General features: G+C 46.5%; 1 non-coding gene across 1 annotated transcript; it reads left to right on the top strand.

Moving 5' to 3' along the window:
• Positions 1-5021: 5021 nt before the first annotated feature.
• On the top strand, positions 5022-5103 carry TRNAL-UAA (transfer RNA leucine (anticodon UAA)). The gene has a single exon. It is a non-coding gene; the product is annotated as a tRNA-Leu (tRNA).
• Positions 5104-15698: the final 10595 nt, after the last annotated feature.

The raw sequence follows: 15698 nt of genomic DNA, 5'->3' as shown, positions 1-15698 counted from the left end.
GAGAGATATATATATATATATATATATATATATATATATATATATATATATATATGTCGACAATATTTGAGCTTTTTAATGTGTAACTATTTAACAGAAGTGTGACACCTTTACCGAGAGTGTTTATCAAACGTACCTCTGATGTTAATATCATATGCGAATGACGATATTAGAAATTACCAAGATTGACAACAAAAGTGCTTGATTGGAAAATGTTTTTCTCGAACCATCGTACCTTATTATGAGTCTTTTTCGTACTTATTTAGCCTGATAGAAACATATAAAGAAAATAGGATTGCGGCATTAATGCTGTCATGCATCAAGGAAGTCATGCGCAAAGTGCTGGTCTCTATGATTAGATGATAGTCATATGTATACATCCGTGCTTACTAAACGTGGTCCCTTTTTCTCTTTCCTCTTTTAGCTCGACCTAAACGGACGCGAATCATAATCGGCAATCGCGAATCACAAAAATTGCATTCACGCCACGAATTCCTTAAATTTGGGTTTCCTCGGATAGGGTACGCCAGTCGTCACGGCATAACGCTCCCTAATCGATTTCAGTCAACATCCTAGACTGCAGGAAACCTATTTGGATGGCTGTTTTCAAATTTGTTGACAGCGCTAGGCCAGTTTTGCCGTCACCGGTGGGTTTGATATCAACTACCCTCCCCCCACCTCGCTGAAGGGAGGGTGGTGGGGGCGGTGGGGGGGGGGGGGGGTTGAAAGAGCCGCACCGGGACGCTTCCCGCATCACTGTCCGACAAACGATGAATATTTGATACGCTGAGCTTTAGTGCTGCCATCTATGTCACACAAGGCTGTCACCTACAGAAGTATTTGAAAACTGTTCCTGTACAATCACAAAAGAACGACGAGAAAAAAGGTTTTAGGACAAAAGAACCCTTTGAAAAGTAGGCATGCACAAAGGACGTACCCAATTGTTGCAAGACAATGTTGGCAAGGTATAAAGTCCATGCAGCTCGACCACCAGGGGACCAAATTGTGTACCGCCATTTCTAAATTTCGTTGAAAATGGTTTCCGGTAATGATCAAAGGTATGAATTCGAGTGAGAAATTTCTGGTTTCATCCAGTGTACAGTTTACTCTCAGGCAATCTTGGGGCGGATGCAGACAAGGTGCTATTCAAAGAGTGTGCATCAAGGCAACTTCAGCTGTTGCATCATTCTCTCTGGCCTTCGATCTACATTAAATAAGTCACCGCATACCGCTTGTCACTCGCACGTCTGCCCGCCGTATTCCACAATCGAGCTGACTCCCGCCGCGTCCGTGAGCTGGCGCCAAATACGCGCTCAGGGGGCATCGGGCGGGGTCGTCGGCAGACCCGTCGTCAGGGTGAAGGACAAAGGAGGAACATAACAAAGTCAGCGGACGGCCTGCAGTGGATCTGGCGGCCGCCGGGGGACGGCAAGTTCGTGCCATGACGAGTTAGACTTACATACAAACGTCTCCTGACAAGCTTTTTCCATACGATTTTTTCTGCTAGGGCAAGCATTTTTGTTGCGAATATTTCGTGACGAACATTTCCCCATAAGATATAGATATATACGTACTCTTCCATTGCGAACTTATGCCGTTATGAACATTTTAGCCTGCATATTTAACCTAAACGGACAATAGATGTACAAATTTTATCTCACGAATAACCGCCATGCATACTTTTCTTGACATACTTTTGTCCACAAACCTGGTAAAAATATGCATGAAAAGGTGGATACAACTGTCGCTGGATAAAGTTCATATTAAAAGGAATTCGTATACACAAAAGCTTGTATTAAAACAATCGGACGCAGGTGTTCGCGCGCAAATGTTTACACGCAAATATCCATCAGGAATATTAAGTTATGACAAAAGTGTGTGTAGAACAGGTCGAAAGCCAATGTTTCAAGAAAGCACTTTGAGATTATACACCGAATTTTTCAGAAATAAATCTCGTTTTGTATAACTTAACGACTGAGTTCGCTTCCTTCATGTAAAACATAACTTTTGCTTTGATTAATGCCAGGTTATTCTATCCCTTGATGCCAAATCTGAACCCATTTTGCTACTGTGTCATGCACAAAAAGGCACACCCAGGGTCAGTACATTGCTGATGTTGATGCCGGCCCGCTGGCGCGCCATGATCTGATGACCCAGAGTAGCCTCGGGTTTTCTCGTTTCGTATCGCTGACGAAAAGAATGGAAAGATTTTCCAAGTTTTCAGCTCCCGGCGCACATGGCCTCACTGCTTTTACTGATCCAGAACCAATTCTAAGCGAAAACTCGCGTTTCGCAAAACAATACGAGACTTCGCGATGTCACGTCCCAAACCCGTCTTTGTGAAACTGGCGGACGTTTGTATAGACTGCTAACGATTCAATATATATATATATATATATATATATATATATATATATATATATATATGGTAATAATTTATGTGGTCCCTTAATTGCAATGACGTTTACCACGTAAACAGATTCTAGTAAGAATGATGCACGGCAGTGCAAAGCTTGCTTTCCTGTAACTTCCTCTAACAGCGCTAAGAATATGTAGTGTTTTTCACTTAGTTGGTGTTAGAATACGCATAGATACAACATTTTTTAGAAAAAGAATGGCAATAATTTTTAAAGCATGAGGCTGCTGAGTGCAGTGAGAAATCGACATAAGAGGACCCAAACAACCATCCACTGTACCACTCTGAAAAGCGGTCTAAGCAATGGGGAGCTCCAGGGTCCATCTTTTTGGCTGCCCCCTAGTAAACAACACGGTTCTGTACTTTTCGGTCACTTTTGGCATTGCAAATTTTTCATCCATGGTCAGGTGACGTATTCCGATAGATACCTTGAATCGTGAACTCGAATTCCAGTGATGCATCATGATGTTGCTCTAGCCTTAACAAGCTCAGGTACCGGTCTCCGTCGCTAGGTGACTCTCGCTTCGCGGCTCCAGAGAGCTCCCGCGGATAACTTCGAGGGTAAATGTTGGTCAAGATCTTTGATGGCTAGCCTTTGAACGTAACTTACGCTACGCAAAAAGCGTGCGTTCACAAAGCCTTTAGCTAACACAATTTTTTACCGCTTCAGAGCCCACCATTCTTTCCCAGATACGCCATGGGGTAGGCGTGCGTTCTGCCAATTTTTTCCCTCCCACGAGAACGTGCCCTTCGGTGTCTAAAAAAGCCTCTGACGCGTCTTAGCTTCCTATGCACTCCGCCAGGTGTAGCTGCAGCACACGGTGCGGCTGAACCCCCATCCCACCCCACCCTTGAGCTGATAAAACAGCCGGCATCGGCGCCGGCTCTGAATCAGAACCACGACCGATGATGCATCTTTATTCACGCCCTCTGCTGCCATAGCCGCCATGATGACAACGGCCACTAATAACCCGCTCTGATTGTACGTCGGGACAGGGACCGGGGCAAATGCGGCACCAAGTGCCGAACCGATGTCGTGGCCGACTCGGACCGAGTCGGTGGCGCACGGAAGTCCGCGCACACCGTCACCAGCGCTGAGCGGTCGGGGGGGGGGGGGGGAGACGATCAGACTGCAGTCGGAACTCAACAATGTCATGAGTGAAAACCGACGCAGTCTGCAGGATTCGAACCCGCGCGCTACGCATCCTGCGTAGCGTCAGACGGCGGTAGCGGTCAGGGAGAAGCGGACGCGGCCCGACCGCCAGTGTCGTGACGCTGCATTACTTGAAGGGGACCTCGGACCGAATATAGCCAGCTTTTGACTGCCGTTCTCTGATGGACGTTGGTGACCGGAAGGACAACGCTCCGAAGACCGAAGCGTTACACGCTGGGCGAGATAATGTATATATATTTTTATTCGCATGTGGCATGACGGATGTGGTCGCGACTGCAGGAATATGACGTAGTGCTGTTGCAAAGCGTTGACAGCATGATTTGAGCTCGAACACCTCAAATTGTAGCGGAATATGTGGTATCACCCGAGCATTACATCGAGCGCAATATGCAGCCGGCATACAGGCTGTATCAGGTCTGCAAAGGTCATCTGCCAAGGAGTTCGATGGTACTCGCTGTCACTCATGCCACATTACAATGTCCGCGTGCACAACCTACAGCAGTACTGCGTCTTCGAGCCTATCATGGCAACAAGCGGTTCGCCTTATGCGCCAGCTCCAAATGGAAAACAATTACGGTCATGTGCTACGGGAATGATGCGATATTACATCATCATTATCGCTTGATAACGGTCCTTGGTATAGACATCCGCCTGCACAGCGAGCGGAGAGTTGGACGCCCTTCGACAGATATCTTACATTAAAACGTTGGTTTATGCCGCATTCGCTGCTCAGGCGTGTGCAAGACTATCCGACGCTTGACTCGCTAAAGATGACGATGGCTCATCCAAAGACGGAACGGAATTATATGAGTTTAAACTAAACAAATATGTCAGTATCAGGTGCGTAAGACATACCCAATGCATGAAGCTGGCAAACTGCCAAACACATGGGGCTCAGATGTTGTTTAAAGGGAGTGCTTCACGTTTGTATGGGGTTTTGAACTGAAATAGCCATCTTGAAGATCCGTTGGTTTAGTTCAACGCCCTGCTCTTCTTATGACATACACATCCCTCCCTAGTTTCCCAGCTGCACGCCCGCAAAGACGTGCAGATTATTCCGGGGAGATCATTCAAAGGTCACCCAAACATCCATGACGTCATAATAGTCATTTGGATCCTGGCGCTCCATTAGCCGTGCTGGGATCAAGACCAAGAAAAGCATAATTGTTGATTTGTTCTTACCTGGTATTCGTGCTCACGACGTCCAGATAGAAAGGCTGTCAATTGGCTCTCAATAAGTGTTGTGCACGGTATGATGACGTTATCAAGCGAGGAGGCATTGAGAAGCATAGTTATGAAACAGGAAAATTGCGTTGTCTAGAGTAATCTTGTCCGCTTAAGTTGCTCGATACTGGCTGGTTATCATTCTCTTTAATCGGGAACAGACGATAACACGAGACACACTCCGCAAGTTACTTCGAAGCTACCGTAGCGGTCTTGGCCGAGTGGTTAAGGCGTTGGATTTAAGCTCCGATAGGGTCTCCCTGCGCAGGTTCGAATCCTGCAGGCCGCGTCGGTTTTCACTCATGACACTAATGAGTTCCGATTGCAGTCTGATCATCTCTTCACCGCCTGGGCGTTCCGCGCTGGTGACGTGATGTGCGCGGGCTTCGGTACGCCTCGCTTCGGTCCGCCACCGACTCGATTCAACTCGGCCACGACGTCGGTTCGACACTTGGCACCGCATTTGCCCCAGTCCCCGAAGTACAATCAGAGCGGATTACCAGGACCGCTGATATCACGGCTGCTATGACAGCAGAGGGCATGGATGACGACTGGTGGTCGTGGTTCTGATTCAGACCCGGCGCCGACACCGGCTGGTTTATCAGCGCAGGGGTGGGGGCATTTAAACCGCATCGTGTGCTCAGGTCTCTTGTGGAGACCTGATTTTTCTGTACCGAAGGATATGTTCAAAGATCGAAGATTGTGACCGACATTTGCCCTCAAAGTTATCCACGGGAACTCGCTGGAGCCGCGAAGCGAGAGTCACCTTGCGACGGAGACGGGTACTTGAGCTTGTTAAGGCTAGCGCAGCATCATGATGCATCATTAGAGATCGAGGTAGGGATTTAATGTTTCTCTCGGAATGCGTCACTTGATCATCTTTGAAAAATTTGTAATGCCGAAAGTGACTAAAAGTACAGAACCGTGTTGTTTACTAAGGGGCAGGCAAAGGGAGGCAGCCTTTTGCCCTCATTGACCTCATTGCTTGGGCCGTTTTGTTTTAGATTAGTACAGCAAATGGTTGTTTGTGTCCCCCTATGTCGAGCTCCCACTGCACTCAAGAGCCCCTTCCTCTGAAAAAATGTTGCCACTTTTTCTGAGAGATTGTTTCACTTCCGCGTATTTTAACATCAACTAAGTGAAAAACACTACACATTAAAACACTCTTAGCACGGTCAGAGGTAGTTTCAGGGAAGCATGCTTTAGACTGCTGCGCATCATTCTTACCGGAATTTGTTAACGTGGTATATATCATTGTAATTAAAGGGAAACACAAATTATTACCATACTACATATAACGAACCGTCAGGAATCTATACAAACGTCCGCCAGTTTCACAAAAACGGGTCTGGAACGTGACATTGCAAAGTCTCACAGTGTTTTGCGAAATGCGGGTTTTCGCTTAGGAATGATCTTGGATCAGTTAAAGCGGTGAAGCCAAGCACACCAGCAGCTTAATATTTGGCAAGTCTTTCCAATCTTTTCGCCAGGGATACGAAACAACGAAAAGCTAAAAAACAAGGTAAGTTGAATTAGCCTGGTGACTGGACGTTATGTCATCACTAGATTTCATAGGGGCCATGACGTCACAACCTAACACGCCACCGTCTGGCCGACATGGGAAAGTTTGCATATGGTTCCAGGCCATGGCGTGTAGTAATTGACAATGAACTGAGGAGGGGAGTAGACAAAAAGGCCTCTTTTGAATTGCTGTCTTGTGCCTGTGTTTTGCAACACTGTTACCAAAACTCCTGACATGCTCTTCTCAAATGTGCCAAAAGATTGGCAGTTTTGAAGGAAATGGGCTTAAAACGGCAAATAACGATGACACCAGAACGTTGCATTTCGACCGCAATCCAATAAAAACCTGGTACAAATTAGGCAGGCGTCGCCCCACTCGTCCCACTAGGAAATTGGACTCAGATTTGGCACCTAGCGATAGGATAAAATGGCATCAATCAAGCAAAAACTTATGTTCTATGTGAATGGAGCGAACTCCACCGTTAACTTATACCAAACAAACCTTATCCCTGCCGAATTCGGTGTACAAACTCAGCATGCTTACTTGAAGCATTGGCGTTTGAACTGTTCCGCATGTACTTTTGTTACAAGGACAGCGTCCGATTGTTTTCCATACGAAGTTCTACGTACACAGATTTCTTTTAATATGAACTGTATCCAGTGACAATTGTATCCGAATTTCGATGCATACTTTTACCAGGATTGCGGACAAAAATATATAAAGAAAAGCATGTATGGCCGTTGTTCGTAGATAGAATTCGTGTGCCTGTTGTTTGTTTAGATTGAATATGCAGGCTATCATGTTCGTAACAGCATAAGTTCACATCGGAAAAAGTACGCATATTTCAAGATCGCATGGAAAAATGCTCATCACTAAAAATTGGCAACGAAATGTTTGCTCTAGCAGTACAAAATATTGTGGAAAAACTTTCCAGGAAATGTTTGCACGCAAGTCTAACTCGTCATGGCACGAACTTGCCGTCCCCGGCGGCCGCCAGATCCACTGCAGGCCGTCCGCTGACTTTGTTATGTTCCCCCTTTATCCTTCACCCTGACGACGGGTCTGCCGACGACCCCGCCCGATGCCCCCTGAGCGCGTATTTGGCGCCAGCTCACGGACGTGGCGGGAGTCAGCTCGGTTGTGGAATACGGCGGGCAGACGTGCGAGTGACAAACGGTTGCGATGACTTATTTAATGTAAATCGAAGGCCAGAGAGAATGGTGCACCAGTTGGACTTGCTTTAACGCACACTCTTTTATAAGGACCTTGTTTGCGCCTGGCCAAACATTGCCCAAGGGCATCATTTTTTAACTGCATACTGGATGAAACTATAAATTTATCACTCGATTTCATACCTCAGATAAACACCGGAAACCATTTTCAGCGAAATGTGATCGCTGACGGTGCATAATTTGGTCCCCTGTTGGTCGATCTGTACAATCTGTACACCTTACGAACATCTGTTTGCGAAAAATTGCATGCACTCTTCACGTATGCGTACTTTTCAAAGCATACCTTTGTCCTAAAACCCTTTTTCTAGTTTTGTATCGCAAGGGGAAGGTTTTTATGCTTTTATAGGTGGCAGCCCTGTGTGATATAGATGGCAGCACTAAAGTTCAGCGTATGAGGTATTCGTCGTTTGTCCGACAGTGAGGCGGAGAGCCTCGCAGTGTGCCTTTCGGAGCCCCCCCCCCCCCCCCCTTGGTAAAGTATCCAGCCCTCCAGTGGCGGCAGAGCTCGCCTAATGGGGTCAATATTTGTGAAAAAGTGATCATCACAGGTAGGTTTCCTGCAGTCTAGGATGATCTCTGAAATTGATTAGAGAGGGGCCTTATCCTGTGGCGATCTGTGTACCCTGTCTGAAGACCACCCGAATCTAAGTGATTGGCAGCGGGAATGTAATTTTCGTCATCTGAGAGAAACACGCCTCTTTGTGAACCACGCTCGTCCAGGATGTTTCCCGATCACAGATAGCGTTCCTTTACGCATGATCAGACGTCGGTGGCGAAAAATTCGTACAGCTGCGTCGCAATACGCACCTGACCGACGCCACCACAAGAAACCGGACAAAGCAAACAAAGTAAGGCAAAACAAAGCAAAAGTAGGAGGGAAGGGATCGCCTCTATTCAACACGAACGTATGGCTAGCATTTAATCGCAGAAATGAGAAACTAGTATTTCGCATATGACTTGCATGATGGATAGCAGCATTAATGTCGCAAGTTGATTATGTATCATGCTAAAAGTGTACGAAAAGGTACGTAGCAAGATGCAGTTGCTCGAGAAAAACTTTTCCGACCAAGCATGCTCGTTGCCATTCAACGTAATTACTAATATCGACATCTATATATTATGTTAACATCAGGTGTACCTCAGATAAACACCCTTGGCAAAGGTTTTACACTTACGTTAGACAGTTCAAATGTAATAGCACAAATATATATATATATATATATATATATATATATATATACATATATATATATATATACGATCAAATCGGCACATTAGTGTCTGTGTTGCCTTTTTCGGAACTTGCCAGACATGAAAAGCTACCTTTTAAAATCACAGTTTTCACGGTGTTGCAGGGAAAAGTAGCTTGAAAAACTTTCAAAGAGGTCTCCGGGCGTTGCAGTCCCGCTGATGTCGCTCGGCCGCAGAAGGGGTCTAACACCAAAACGTCGGCTACAGCTATGGGGGTGGGAAGTGTTGGTTCTTGTATAATTGCTGGGAATCGATGAGCAGTAACGACTCTAAGTCCGGGTGGACCCGGACCCGAGTCTGGAGTCATGGCCTTTTGAGACTCGGACTGAAAAGTATCGATTCGTTTCTAGTCATTCCAGAAGTGATAGATCACATTCAAACTCCGAGTCCACACTCAGAGACATCGAGGATTACGGCATGATACCATGCTCGAGTCACACGAAATGTAAAGAATATTCGGGCTGAAGGATTATGATAATCTTGTTTCGGAATTGCACTAAGACGCAATCTAAATGAACCAAGGCTTAGTCCGAAACATATCCTGTAAAAGAGACAAACTTGTACATGGAACGCAAATGTAATTGCCGCATTAAGTTGGGATGGGTTGGGTGGACCAGAATGGGCTTAGCTAGGTCAGGTAAAACTTGGTTAGCTTGCACTAGTTTGGACCAGACCGTATTGCATCGAACACCAAACGTGCCGATTCTGTACAGACTACCAGCATACGAAACTGGGCGCATATCAGGCAGGGCTGGGCTGGGCTATGTTCCGATAGATTGGTTGAGTTAACAACCTGCTGCGATGCTTTGTTCTGGAGCCTTTTAACCATGACAATTGGGTGTTAACGAAAATCTGTCAACTTAAATCTTACTCCGCACGTTCCCATGAGGACCTGTCGCACAGGAGTTCAGGCCGCTAGGGCTTGAATTGGACCAGGAGTCTTGTGTCATGACAGACAATCGACCTGGACTTGGACTTTAAGGACTCTGACTAAGACTTGTGTAATATCTGAATAGTTAGCTCGGATGTCGAATTCAGGCTCAAGATGCCAGACTCGGACTCGGGGAGATTTTGGAACTTATGCGCACACTTGCCACAGGACCCACCCCGTTAATAAAGGAATGCTGTGGATATACCTTGGCACAATGCCGACTACGATCACAGCGATGACTACAAGGACGATAACGACAACGATGGCAATGGCACGATGCTGGGACATCGTTGGCGATGAAGACGGCATGACCTAAATTGTTAGCTCGCAGGTAAACAATAGATTGTCATAAAAAACGCGGCTGTTTCTAATTTGAGCTCACTAGTAGCATATGTCACCAGTAGTAATGCAGCACCAAATGATGAGGTTGTTCCCTCGAATCCCCTAGACGACCACTTTCTTGAAATGACGAGTCCACCGAATGACGGTGTCAAATGACAAGACCTCCTCTAACAGGTGATCTAGCGGTGCCCCTTTGCGGATCTTTCTCCGCGAAAATCGTCCATGATGAGTCGGTGTTTGTGCGTGGTCACTTGCCTGGCCAAAATAACGATGAATTGAGCAGAATAGTAGCGATAAATGCCCCTTGAGCAGTGGGGCTGAAGCTTGTATAAGTTTATAAAAGAACTGGAATCATGCAGGCAGCCGCTGTACTTGATCGTCGCAATCGAATCGAAACTATACTCATTAAAGGGGATATTTCACATTTGAAAATGTTGAGGCAAGCATCAGATGTGATAAAACAAGCTCACTTATAACTGTCGGTATACTTTTAAGTCGGAAAGATTCCTCTCATTTCTTTGAGGAATCTGAGGAGACCTCCAAACACCATTTCTCTGTTTAGTAATGTGCGTCTTGAAACGGCATTGTTTGGTTACGCCTTCGTGCCTTGCACAGCATTGCTTGAGAGCCAACTGACGGCGTTATGTCGGAAAATTATGCTCACGAACGCCAGAACACCTCGACCATTATATTTTTATCAGCCTTGGCTGTCGCATGGCTTATGGAATGGAAGGATTTGAATGACGTTGTTATGACGTCACAAATGCCAGGACGATCTTAAAGTACTCTCCTCGAAGAAGTTTTACCGTCTTCACCGGCGTGTAACTCAGAAACTAGCGGGGATTAGGTCTGAAGAAGGGCAGGGCTGTGAATTGCACCAAAAGGTCTTCAAGATCGCTATTTCAGTTAAAAAAAACTCATACAAATATGGGACGCCCCTTTAATATGGAAGATATGCTAGCGAAGACCAGCGATCATGTAACCCACAGTGTTTCTGCAATCGCCAGCAGTGGGAGCAATTTCGGATTGAACGAAGGCACATCACTTTGCTGCCGTCGTTACAGCTTCCACGCCATCTGTCAGGTAGCGCCGGGCTTTTCGTGCCAGTTCCGTCCGCACATGGTGACTTCCAGAACCTCAAGACTTTCGGGTTCACCTGCCGCTCTCTTATTACATTTATGACATGCATTTTTAGATGCGTGAAAACATGTTGACAGTTCAAAATGCAAGGTAGACGAGCAAATTTGAGAAATCGATAATGTGATTAACTGTTTTACGCCACGCAAGAAGTTTCGTGCGGCTGTGGCGCACTTATCAGGGGTTTCAGTGAAAATTTTTGAGTTGTGCCCCTCCATTGCGAATGTCTGTGTACGCCCATGCCTCATGCCAGCTGTGGCCTGACGTCATCCGCATACAGCACGTCGTTGCCGAGTCGAGATCGAAGTCGAGGAGGCATTAAAACAACAGTAGTGCGCGCGCTGCTTAAAACGATCCAATTAGCACATTTTGCCGTCAACACTACAGCTGAGAACAGCTAGAGATCGCTCAAACTGGCACAGAGACTGAGTCACCTACTAATCTGCTTGGATGAGTTGGCTTAGCGCGTTTTGCCCTCATTTTCAGGGTATGTGGCTGGGGCCAGAGGTACGAAGTGTGGAGCCGCACCTCCTTGCAGGCGTCGGTGTGCGGGTGCCAGAGGAGCGGTGGCGAGTCGGACTCACGTGGCTGCATGCCACCACCGCGGAACGCACCCGACGGAGCAGGAGCGGGGGAGGGGGGGAGGGGGGTCCGTGGGGAAGAGAAGGGGTTCGCTGGTTTGAAAACGGAAGAAAAGTTTTGGCGGCAAGCTAGATGTTCTTGTTTTGGATGGTAGAGTTCTGAGTTGCATGACCGCAAGCTCCCGTGAAACCGGTCTACAAACGACGCGACTGGAAAATCGCAGCCAGAAATAGAACTGAGCCTTTTCGAGGAAAGAAATCTGGATGACTTCCGAGCGATGATGTTGGAAGTCCGCACTCCAGACATGGGTGCAGCCACGTGTCTGATAATGGAGGGGAAAATTAGGATTGAGGGGTCAAACTGAAATCTGTGGGGACAATCTGACTTGATAATGCTATTTTGAGTGGAAAAAGTAAAAAAAAATATTGACCGCTTGAGAAAAAAGTTATTGGAAGCATTTCCTCCCTGCCTGCCCTTCCTCCCACCCCCACACCACCCTCGCCCTAGTGGTTACAAACATGACCGCAGATACCAGGAAACTCGACCGTAACTGCACCTGCGTAAACCGTAGCACCTGGGGGCGACTGGCATCGTTGAGTCGTCGGTATCCAACTACGTTCATTTCCTCATGGCACTTGACTGGATGAGGCCGACCGACCACCATGAGTGATTCTCAAACGACGTTTCTGCACGCAAACTGCTTTGGGGCCTATGGGTAACGATTCTGGGCATGGTAAGCACAATTCTTACGGAGTGACGATGATTCGTGGCGGCTGGTTTATAATGCCTGAAATATTGTAAGAACGCATCTTTTTATTGCATTTGCTACCGGTAGATGTCGGGCCCTAATTACCACTCGAGATCTGGCATCACATTACGCCTTCCCCTCCTATTCAGGAAGGGAAGGCGCTATAGCCGTAATGGCCGAGTGGTAAACGCCTTTGGCTGCCACGTGGGCCCCAGGATCGAACCCTGGTTACCCCATGACCCCTGAGCGCTAATGACATGACCAAAGTCGCTAATGCTCCGTAGAAGGGACGCGAGACCGTGTATCGCGTTTTTTATATGCATGTTATGCCTGGTACATAAATCTGTCATCAGAGAGAGCGCATGGTGCTCCCATTTATGTAATGGACAAACCATAACTGGTGATATTGTTGATGAGCAGCCAGAAATATTGTCGATGTTCTACCGTCAGAAAAAGTAAAATCTGAGCCATATTGTTTACAGCTAACCTAAAAATATGTGATCGTAGCTGTCTCTCCGGTTGGATTGACAGGGATCGCCTTTGCACATGCAATTTTATCACTCATGTGCATGTTATATGCAGCATGCATGCATTTAATTGCTGAAAGCTTCCGATGACCTCCACTGCTTTGATTTATTGATTGCTATAATATCTGATGCAGTGATTACTATTAGATTCCCCGTTTGCATGAATCGTTGGGCTTCGGTCGCGTGGACAGAAAATACCAGAACGCCTCCTTGCATTGCCTTTGGATTTGCTCCTTGCAGTTCACATTCATCACACATCCCCTGAATGTTATTAGCTTTGTCGCAATAAGATGTCTTTTAACATCTTTTTTCGTCAAACATTGACCGGGTATAATCAGCACGTGGACGACACATGGGCCCACAACATCGCGACGTGTCGGAACAACATGGTTAGTCTAGATTTCGACAGATCATGTCAAACTGATTTCCTAGAAAGTCACCAAAACTCAGAACGCTGGGCATAAACGATTTGGAATGCAGCATGAATAGCATAAAAATAGCAACAAACAACGCCATGGGTGTCCAGATGATCCCGTACGCGAACAGGGTGAGAGGGATTCAGTGTGCTCAACAAGACGCTAGTCAACATTTTTCGAATGAGCAACGCGTTTAGTCCCAAGAAACGGCTGTCCATCCCCAACAAACCCCGAACAATTTTAGTATTGCTTCTTTGAGTTTTCTCTTTGGCTGTAGTAATGTAACGGATGAGTGCGCTAGGCTCCTGAAAACACTACTTTAGCGTCTTCTCCCCTACTTAGGGCAATTATAAGTCCAAAATTTTGCACATTGAATAAAGTTTCAAGACATAAAACACCCAGCAAAAACATGTATTCGAAATGGATCACCAGGGTATTACGTGGCTTGCCACGCATTCAACTAAAACCTGTCGGGCGGGTCAATCTCCTTACAACAGTGCCATCACCGCTAGCGTTGTTGTTGGCCCAATCCTGAGCTTGAATTGCTTTTGATTTGCTTCGTGAGATACGTAGAACTCTTCAAGCCATCCGCCGCCCGAGTGTAATAACACAGAGGCGGCCCCGACCGCTGCAAAGTAGCTTGGTTTTACTCGATCACGCGTAGTTTGGCGGCTCGTGATTCCAGACACGTGCTGAAGTTCATGATGGCCAATCATTGCTCACAATTATTTGCACTAGTGAGCCTAGATAACCTTTGAATGCAGCCCATCGGTAAAGTGGCTGTCTGTACTGGGTCAGTGCATGGGATGATGTAAGCCAATTGTCCGCACTAGATCTGTCGGCACAGTTCGTCAAATTATCGTTGTTGCGGTCTAGAAGTTGGCCTAGCACGAAAACGACGTCGGCAGCGATGCATGCCACGAAAAAGAAATGCACAAGTGAGGGACGGGCTCCCTGCGAGAAGAGACTGCACTGACCTCGACGGTTCGTATTGCCGTGTGGCCAGTGAAGTCACCCTCAGCAGCAAGCTGAATGTGAAGACTTCATCACAGCCAGTCTTCCACCAGCGGCTGAACGTGTCACGGCCACGAAACATGCGCCGCACGTGTTTTGCGATACCATTGATCGTTTTGCGGGAAAGTTCAGGATGTAATTGATGGGAGACCTATACGACCAAAAAGCAGTTTTGCGCTAAGTTTGTGTGAAAGGCCTAGGGTTGACATTTAAGAAATATTGTGCTGTCACAAGTGGTGATGAGAAATGACACGGCATTCTGTATTTTAAAAGTGAATTGAAACAGCCCAATAGGCAGCCTTGAACATTTTCTTGGAAGAATTGGTAGGACGGTCATCGAGGATGTTATGTCTACCAAAAAAAGCTGGATAATATTTATCATATCCTGTACAGACAAGTAAGAATATATCTATTTAGTTCGAGAACGCAGTCAACACCGAACTACCAGCACATAAGCAAGAACATATGTGAGCTAGAAATCGCCACGAAGCTATTTGCAGCGCAGTGATCTACGGAGCAGACCTTGCAGGCGCACATCCCTTTTAATATTGGAATGTTTGAACTCTCGTAAATGGCGGCAACTGGTCTATGAGCTTTTAATTGAGGTTGAAAACGTTACTGGTTGCAGGTTGGCAACGTTATTTGCAACGCTGTGGACACCTGAGTATGTAATTCGTTGGTATAGTGCGGCATTTACTACCGCGCAGGTTAGATGACGCATGCGCACTATTGTGCACGAATGTTCGGAATGATTTGGCTTACCACTGTTTTGCGAGTATCATTTGATACCGGACAGCATAAGCCGGCCTTAACGCAACGTAGCCTACCCATGTCCCTTGCTTGCGGCGGATAGCACAAGCCGGTTTAATGTAGCTCTTTGCCTGGCCTTAAGCCAGAAGTAAGTTACTCAGCCCCGGCTATGACTTTACGTCGCCGGGGCAAAAAAAAAGCGAATGTCATTTAATTGTCTTTGTATTGTAAGAAGCAGCAGCGGCCATGCTTGTTGTTTGCGATCATGATAGCAGGATGTAGCCTAGATCTGGGGTTAAATGGCTACCTGTTTGCAAAGCATGCGGTTTCAGTACAATGTCGAGTATGCAACAAAAGGCACCAATTGATCGTACCGTTCATGTGAAAAACCACGCCAAGTTAATGGAAGTGTGTGACAGCTCAGTTAAAGGG

Source organism: Pollicipes pollicipes, unplaced genomic scaffold, assembly GCF_011947565.3.
Source record: "Pollicipes pollicipes isolate AB1234 unplaced genomic scaffold, Ppol_2.1 Scaffold_2555;HRSCAF=2994_pilon_pilon_pilon, whole genome shotgun sequence".
In the NCBI taxonomy this organism is placed as follows: Eukaryota; Metazoa; Arthropoda; class Thecostraca; order Pollicipedomorpha; family Pollicipedidae; genus Pollicipes; species Pollicipes pollicipes.
The sequence above is the reverse complement of the archived record's forward strand: the minus strand, read 5'-3'. Positions and strand labels throughout refer to the sequence as shown.